Raw genomic sequence first — 9,903 nt, forward strand, 5'->3', positions numbered from 1 at the left:
ACATGGTTTTTTTTATATTGTTAATTTCTCATGGGGTGCTTTAAGAATTGCTTGTTTTTTTTGGTTAATTTCACATACTAAAATGCTAAAAATTACAAAAAAGGGTCTATAAAGTGTAGAAGTACTGTAATGCCACAAAAAATGTATGATAATCTGAACAATATTTCTGCAAGATAAATATTTTGTAATAATGCTATAATATGAGCAGATGTTTTTCTCAAAGGGTTTACTGTAAGAGAGTACTAGTTAACCTTATACGCCTCATAGCGCAGAGCATTGGATCTAACCTTGTTGCAAGTGGAACATGGATGATAATATTGTCATCGGACAGATCCTGACCTCCATCTGCAGTGTGTTTGTCTACATACAGGGGGCAGTAGTACAGAAGCTGGGATGAGGAATTACAGTGCAAGCTTTCAGAGGAACAGATCCCGTCACCTCTATTCTCATCAGATATTTTCATATTTCAAACTATAGTGACAATTTGTGTTATGTGTTTAAAAAAACTGAAATTTACATTAAAATCCAAATAGTAAGGATAAAATATTTCAGATTTCTATAAATGTAAAGAGCTAAATATTTACCAAATGAATGTTAACCACCTTTTACACAATGAATTTCTCCAGTTGGATAAGGATTTGGTGACAAACAAGCAAACAAATCATATTTATCTGGTGTATCTGTCCAGTTTGTGTTTGAAAAACTTAGATTTACCTTAAAATTCAATCCATAAAGACTGATATCCTTGTGTTGGATGTGGGCTGCATGTCTGATCAATGCTGCCAGAAAGCCTCTGGGATTGAGAAAGGCAGCCAGTCGATAAACACGAGGTGTAATACTGGATGACTCCTCCCACAGGTATGACCTGAGCTGCTCTGCTTGAGTCTCCAGACGTGAGAGAGCTAATGATGTTAGATACGCAGCAGTGGAGCTTGTCATGTTATATTTTACTGACTGAAAACTGTCTAAAAGGAGAGAAGACACCAGCGCATTCAGGCGCTCCCGCTTTGCCTGGAAGAAACAATGCAATGGACCAAGAGAAGCAGATTCCATTCCCAGGCCAATGTCCTTTTTCCTCAACTTGTCTTGTAAAGTTAGCAGCATTTCCCAAGCCGTCCTATAGTCTGGACGTTCTTGAGCTTGCATGAAAAGACAAAGATATTCTGTGATTGATGCAGAAGAATGTTGAGTCTATGACTTTTTAGCTTCACCAGTTCATTTGCCATACCTGGACTAAAGCCCAGAATGGATGGGTCTGTACAGCTAGTAATGCACTGAATACGACGTCTCAAGTCTTTCAAATGGCCCCCAGCTTCTGGAAAAATATGAGTGTGTGACAGTTAAGGGAAGTATTTAAGTACAAAATAAATGCTTATTTATACAGGATATTTGCAAGACTAATTATATTATTTCCCCTACAGGATATATATATATATATATATATATATATATATATATAGCAGTTGTTCACAACATTTTTGACATTAAGGCCCACAAGTGCCCCATGCAGGCTAATATGTAATAGGTCCCTCTGGTACATCTGCCGTAATGACAAAGTTTTGATTTTAAGAAAACAGAAAACTAGAAGCATCCATAGATAAAAATAAGTAACTAAAATATTTAGAATTTAAAATAATAAAATGTCAGAATTTTACTTGTAAGAGCTAAATATGAATTTATATGACTCTACCAATCATTTATGGACTAGGATTAAGGATTTTTTAAAGGATTCATTAATAATTAAGGATTTTTTTAATTTCCACCCAACAAAATATTTTAGAGCTTGCCATAACTCGAAATATTTACATATATGAAAATGAGAATGATAAATAAGAAATGTTGTCTTAAATAGCTGAAATAAAATAAGTTCAAGCTTTTTATATTTTATGTTATTTCAGTTAACATTTATTTTATTTCAAGTAATGAAATTTTTGGTCCCACTTTATATTAGGTGGCCTTAACTACTATGTACTTACATTTAAATGAATAATTTAATACAATGCACTTCTTGCATACATACATGTTTTTACATTGTACTTATATTTTTAAAAATACCTGCATGCAAATACATCTGTAATTAATTTCTGTAATTGCATTTATAATTACACTGTTGACACATCCCTTACATCTAAACCCACTCTTAAACCTACCCATACCACCAAACCTGTCCCTAACCTTACCCGTATCCCACCTCAATAGCTGCAAAAGTGTTTTGCAATACAATATGAACACAATAAGTACATTGTACTTATTTTTTGATGTAAGTACATAGTAGTTAAGGCCACCTAATATGAAGTGGGACCAAATTTTTTTATGGTTTTAGTTTTAGTTAACTCTAATTAGCATGGGCTGTTTAAGACTGTATTCATTTACATGACTTTTCCGTGTCTAGAAATAATAAACTTTAGCTACCACATACATGCAGGTTTCTAAAATCATGGGAATGCTGGTTCTTAAATAATAATAATAATAATAATTTTATTTATTTTATAACTTAAAAATTGCTAATTGCTGGTCCCGGGTCTTCTGGTTGAGAACCTCTGCTATATAGCTTATTATGGAAATTTAAGTGTAATTCGAGTGTTTGCATACCAAATCTTCCTGTAAAGTTAATCATATCTGAGAGAATGTGTTGGTCACACCCCCATAATGTAGATGGATCTCTTAGAGAAGCCCTGATCACACTCTGCACAGCTGCTAGATCAGCATGGTCTGACATGTGGCTCCCATAAACCAGGTGACCTGTGGAGAGAACAGATCAACCAACATCATCAACAAGTTCGTATTGAACCAGGCCGATTAATTTAAAAGCATTTCATGTCCCAGCAGTACCTGCTATGTACTCCAATGCTCCAGTGGGGTCACTACAATGTTTGGTTATGCGGTGATGTGCATCAATCAGAGCAAGTAGATCTTCCTGAGTCCTATAAATGGAAAAAAATTTGAGTTAGAATGTTTTAGAACTTTCTCGCACCGATATCTGTTCAAATCCTCACCAATGGAAAAGCCGCCCTTAGCCCAGGTGTTTGAATGTTTGTCTCTGCAGCAGGACAGAGTGCAGTGTTCACAGTGTATTCATGAGAGGAGAAGGGGAGTGTCTGTTTTACTGAGGACCACAATTAATCCCTCAGGTCCCAGGAGGAATCACACACCAAGTGCAGGGCTCTAATCCTAACAGCAAATGTATCAGATGATAGATTATACACATATCAGAGAGCATTGGTATGCTGCATACGGAATCAACTGATTTACTTTCTCTTACAGTTTTTCTCAATAGCTTTGGCTCAATTCTCGAATGAAACTTTTTTTTCCCGAAACAATAAGTTCAGATCTCTGAACAATTAGCTTCTTGTTCACATCAGATTGGAATTTCTTATTGATTTGAGCAAATTGCAAATGCTTTGGCACATGTGTGCAAACAGTTACACACATGTGTGCAAACACAACAACTAATTGCATATGGCTTGTTGATCAAAACTGATGAGCCGATTCTCACTTAAACTGTCAAACTCTTCACAACTTCTCACTCATTTTACCAACGTTCAAAAGTCTGGGGTTGGTAAGATTTTAAAGGGGACATCGGATGAAGAGCTGTTTTTGCAATAAAAATAAAATGCAATAAAATGCAATAAAAAGTGTAATATTGTGAAATATTATTAACATTTAAAATAAATGTTTTGTATTAGAATATATTTTAAAATGTATTTTATTCCTGTGATGCAAAGCTGACTTTTAAGCATCATTACTCCAGTTTTCATTGTCACATGATCCTTCAGAAATCCTTCAGATTTGCTGCAACAAACATCTGTACTATCATCATCAATAATAATTCTTCTTCTTATTATTTTATTTTTTGAGGATATCTTTATGAATAGAAACAGCATTTATTTGAAATAGAAATCTTTTGTAACAATATAAATGTCTTTACTGTCACTTTTGATCAAGTTAAAATGTCCTGGCTTAATAAAAGTATTAATTTCTTAAAAAACAATATCATTATGTATTATATTACAGTGATTTCTCTCATTTACAGTCTGGCAATATTCTGGGAAGCTGAAGTGAGGTCTATAAAGGTCAAATTAAATTTAGTCCGTTTTTGGTTTGAACATATTAGGATATGGCATTAAATAACTGTGTTAGCTAAAAATATCTTAGAAAGGCCACATTACCTATAACAACAGCCTAAAAAGTGTTTAAAAAGATATTTGGCCATTAGAGAAATATTGCGGAAACAAATTATATTATTTTTAGATATTTTTTGAAATAACTTTAACTCATGAATCATTCACAATAAGTCTAGATGCACAAAACATGCATTAAGGGAATAAATACGGTTCACGTTGACAGTTATTTATATTTTACATTTTCATTTTAGTTCAGGTTTTAGTACTTTGTTTTTGTCCTTTTTAGTTTTTTTTGTTTTATATATTTTAATATCGTTTTTATTCATTTGTACTCCAGTTCTGGGTTTAGTTATATTAAAATGAAAACAGAAAATATAAAAATAAAAGCTAATTCAAAATAATAATAACAAATATAATAGTATATCAAAGATACTAAAATAACACTCGCTGGTCTTAGTTAAGTTGGGTTTAAATTGGTCTCCTAGCCTTCCTAAGTTGGTTAAGCACACCATGGTTTAACTCCATTAAAACCAGCCAGGAGAAAAACAAAACATTTTTGTTTGGTGTTTGAGCAGTTTCATAACGGTTTTCTCTGTGGTGTCCCATTCATTAAGTTGCATTATCAACCAACATGCTGCAGATTAAGATTAACAATGATTGACTGTCCTTTTACTCTTTCCTCGCTTTCAGTTTTACACCTACCTATTTTCCAGAAAATGGACTTCTCAGGAAACGTATACTATACACTAACCACACTGTTTTATAAATTTATTGCAAGTAATGTCTCACACTCTCCTTGTGTATCTAAATGGACTGGATCATTAAAAGAAAATATTTAAATGAATCTGAGTTTAAATATCAGATGCCATTCTTTATGTCAGAGAGTAAGATTCTGATGGGCTATAAACAAATAAAAATGCATTTCACACATTCATTATCGTATAGACATGTTTATAAAGTTTTGATAAAACCAATAGATGTATTAAAGGGGTCATATGATGCTGCTAAAAAGAACATTATTGTGTGTATTTGGTGTAATGAAATGTGTTTATGCGGTTTAAGCTTAAAAAAACACATTATTTTCCACATACTGTACATTATTGTTTCTCCTCTATGCCCCGCCTTTCTGAAACGCGTCGATTTTTACAAAGCTCATCGGTCTGAAAAGCGAGGTGTGCTGTGATTGGCCAGCTATCCAGTGCGTTGTGATTGGCCGAATACCTCAAGCGTGTGGCGGAAATGTTACGCCCCTTACCGTATTGTGATGATGCCGTGTCCAGCCGGAGCGATGATTCAAAAACATGAAAACCCATTATAAACGAGGCATTCGTTGCATCCAGTGGGGACATAATTATGGATTATAATGACTTATACTGTCTTTTTACGTGTTGCGTTGCATCGCGCCGCGTAAACATAAAACCATGTCTGCATTTGTGATCAGAGAAATGACAAACAACAAGCCTTACTCTACACAAATAAAATGGATAAAATGGAGCTAATATATTTGCATGTATACGTGTATGAATATCTTCAAAAGTCTGTTTCATCCAGTAGATTTGTTTAGACAGTTCGTTTAAATGGATACATTTTTTTAAAATTGGTCTTCAAAAAGCTGCTAGTTCATATAATGAATTTGTTCGAACAAACATTTTAAATTGTTGAAAGTTTTGATAAAATATGTCTTAAAAAATTTGTTTAGAGTATCACATACATAAACAACGCATGTACGCAGTTATGTTGTTTGCGTTCAGATCAAAGCGTAAACGACGTAAACAGCGTATCCGTGTACGGTGCTGCTGACACAGAACAGCATTGTTTGCATGTGATACTCTCCAAAATGGCGCTACAGGGTGATGCGGAGGAGACGAATTGTTGAATAAAGTCATTATTTTTGTTTTCTTTGCAGATAAAAAGTATTCTCGTAGCTTCGTAAAATTACGGTTGAACCACTGATGTCACATGGATTATTTTAACGATGTCCTTGCTACGTTTCTGAGCCTTGATCGTGTAAGGATCCTTGCTGTCTATGGAGAGTCGGAGAGCTCTCGGAATGCATCAAAAATATCTTAGTTTGTGTTCCGAAGATGAACGGAGGTCTTACGGGTTTGGAATGACATGAGGGTGAGTAATTAATGACATAATTTTCATTTTTGGGTGAACTATCCCTTTAAGTTATCTCGCGCCTCTCCGGTTGAGAACCACTGACCTAATATACGATCTACCAGCATTGCCTTTGCGATCGACTGGTAGATCAGGATCGACCTATTGGGCACCCCTGTTATAGACTCTTCATTAAGCCCCTAAAGAATCATATCAACTTGTGGAAAATGGGCATCCGATAACCCCTTTAAGTAGCTTACACTGGTAAGGGAAATATCAAGAAAGATATTGATGATAAGGAAAAGAGAAGAAAACTGGCCAGGTGCAAAGAGAATGAATAAAGTATACCTTCCATTTCGTCTACTGAGAGACTTTGTGAGTTGCTGGATCTCTCTCTCCACTTGAGCTACTTTCTCTGTAGTCAGGGAATGTTTGGTGCTCTTTCCGCCCCTGTAGGCCTCTACACCGATGACTGATGAGCTTGATGAATGAGACGCAGACTGAGCTCTATCACCAAGCTTAAGAGTTCAGGAAATCAAAAACATTGCGGCGTGCTGATGTGGAGGCTTTCCTCTTTTTAGCCTTCGGTTTTAGCCTTCGGGTTATCCTTAGCGATAGCGGCTGCAGTCTTTCTCTGCGTGAGCTCAGCACATGTCCAATGAGCGGTCTTTCGGAAAAACCACTGCCTGAACCGGCTCTACTCGACCAGAGAGGGTTTCCCCCAAACCTATGCATACACAGAAACACTTGTTAAAACATACACACAAGATATAAATAAGTGGTCAAACGATACGGATATTTTGATGGCCAACAGCCGATATAAAGCCTACACACAAAAAATTTTTTTCAAATAAAGACAAGGTAGTGCTAATTTTACATACAGCACACAGTGAATATGACATATATAGCATAGATATAGTGCAGCATCATTTGAAATCAATGATCTAAAGTTTGTCTCTTGTGCGTGTTCAGTGACAGCCCAAAACTTATGTCAGCATTCTGCACAGAATGACCTTTAAACCCAGAGCACCCTCGTTTTTATGCATTCTACAAATCCACACTTCAGAGGATCTCACAGCTGAATTTGACAAAGTTTGCAAGATTAATGAAATTAAACATTTTTTAGATATTTAAGTATTATGAAAGCATTATAATATTACAGCATTTGCCTTACAGTTACTAATAATAGAAAAACTAATGTTATAATACTTTGTGTTTAAGAGTTGTGTGTAATAATTTACTTGTCACAACTGCTAAACAGAGACAGTAAACTAATGAAAAAGCAAAACCGGAACTCTGTGTGTTCAGGCGTCTCAGTGCTGTCAAAATAAAAGTCCCACTTCCACCATATCAGCCGATGCCGATAATTAAAAAGAAAACAAATATTGGTCGATATATCAGTCGACCACTAATGCAAACATCTCTTCTAAAAGTTTTGAGACTAATGTTCACCTACCTTTACCAAGCTCATAACCCATTTTCAGCAAGAGCTTGGAGCCAATGCCACGCGTATGAGCCTCCCAACCACAAAACTCTGCGCTGTTTACCTGGACCATGTCCTCCTCCCTTGATGTGAATACTGTAATGAGATACAAAGTCAGCTTGATTTCAACAGTACCCTGTAAATGTGTTGAAGAGCTCTAAACCTATGCATCTGTATTTGTGTATGGCCTAGTGAATTCCAGCAACCTGCACAACTGCTCTACACTGCAGGTAGACATGTTAATGTTGGGTTAATTTATTTGATCTACGAACTGAGCTTATATTTGAAAGATTATTCTGCAGAAGGTCTATGTTGCTTTACTGAAAACAGGTAACAAGCACAATGACATTCAGTTCGTTTGAATCTGATCATATATTCAGTCCACATTTAAAATGGAACAAAACAATAAGAAAACATTTTCCATAAAGAAATGCATATTTTAGTATCCATGTTTCATTTTTTATAACAATTAAGAACATTCCCTAAGATTCCTGTTTACTGTGGTGTGTCTGGATGTTTAACTTTTTACCTGATAAGCTACCACTAAATATTGTAGAAACTTAATTTGCTGTAAAGTTGCTTTGCAATGATTTGTATCGTGAAAAGCGCTGTACAAATAAAATTGAATTGAATTGAATTTAATTTAATTAACTTTCGAGTTGATTAGCTAACCTCGTGGTTAGTATACGGCATATACAGCAACATATACGGCGTATATATGCCGACATATACGGCGACCCCAGTTCGATTCCCGTCTCGAGGTCCTTTGCCGATCCTGCTCCCCTCTCTCCTCCCAGTAATTTCCTGTCTTCTCTCTACTGTCCTATCTCAACATAAAAATCCTGAAATAAAAATGTATCACAGTTTCTATTAAAAATATAAAAAAAAAAAAAAAAAGCTGACATTGACAATAATAAATGTTTCTTGAGCACCAAATCAGCATATTAAAATGATTTCTAAAGAATCATGTGACGAAGACTGGAGAAATGGCTGCTTTCACAAAAATAAATTACATTTGAAGATATATTAAAATAATATTTTAAATTGTAATAATATTTCACAATATTACTGTTTTTAATAAATAAATGCCAAAAAAGTGCCGTGGAATTATGGTTAGCTTAAGAGACTTCCTTCAAACACACAAAAAATCCCCAAAATTTCTTAATGGTATATAATGGAATACTGTTTTATGTATTACAGTAATGAGAAATGACAGGAATGGGCTTAATTTCAATGAAAATAATGACACAGTGGAAAATATTCTGAAGGTTTTAAAAATATGCTGTTTTTTTCTCTCTATTTTTGTTATAAAGAATATAAATGGGTCTTTTAAAAGACTGACCCAGATATATTTTCCTCAGCCTACAGTATACTGTACTGTAGTTCTTCAGACACTCCAGTACACAATATTCCAGAGGATGTTGTAATTATGCACCTTTAGCATAGACGGCGTCACACTGGTCTGTATCATCCTCCGAGTCCGATGAGGAAGAGGAGGAACCATCATCTTGACGAAGAGGAGGAATGATCCCATCAGCCTCCAGCACAGCCTCCTTCAACAGCAACGAGTCAAATTTCATTGTGTACAAGTCACCTTCAAACTCTGGAAAAAGAGAAGCACAATGACTTATGCACACCTGTAATGTATTGCTCAGTTTTACCTGATCGAGTGCACGTACTGTTGTGTTTTTGTACAGTTTATGTTTGAAGCTGCTGCTATATCCCATTAAATCTCCCCTTGGGGATCAATAAGGAATCTCTCTCTGTCTTGTAAATTGTAGGGAAGGTAACACAGAAATTATATCATGTAGCAATCTCTGTTCTTCCTTTCTGTTAATAGCGCTGAAAGAACTTAGAAATTGTACCTGATATTCTGGCCGGGTACCAGATGCCATCTTCATGCTTGGCCAAACATGCAGAGCCCGACTCCATGTTACTTTTTTACATTGACAATATCATTGAAAAGTTTGAAAATAATACTTAAAGGCACAATATGTAATTTTTGCCGCCAGAGGGCGCGTATTCAAAATAAACAGAGACAAAGGCGTAGTTTGATGACGCCGTGACTGAGTCACACCGCCTCACCATGAGAGTACCTGAAAAACACACACATTAGTCAACAAAACAGCTACATAAAACAAAACTGCCACCATAGACCACCACTACCTGGAAAAATAAATTAAAAGGATATATAGA

The 9,903-nt window shown here is 35.4% G+C and overlaps 1 pseudogene; it reads right to left on the reverse strand.

The window, feature by feature from the left end:
* Positions 1–1,247: 1,247 nt before the first annotated feature.
* The window catches only part of LOC107655995 (zinc finger CCCH-type with G patch domain-containing protein-like), a 9,797-nt pseudogene continuing 1,141 nt past the window's right edge, over positions 1,248–9,903 (reverse strand).

Source organism: Sinocyclocheilus anshuiensis, unplaced genomic scaffold, assembly GCF_001515605.1.
Source record: "Sinocyclocheilus anshuiensis isolate Anshui unplaced genomic scaffold, SAMN03320099.WGS_v1.1 scaffold51, whole genome shotgun sequence".
In the NCBI taxonomy this organism is placed as follows: domain Eukaryota; kingdom Metazoa; phylum Chordata; class Actinopteri; order Cypriniformes; family Cyprinidae; genus Sinocyclocheilus; species Sinocyclocheilus anshuiensis.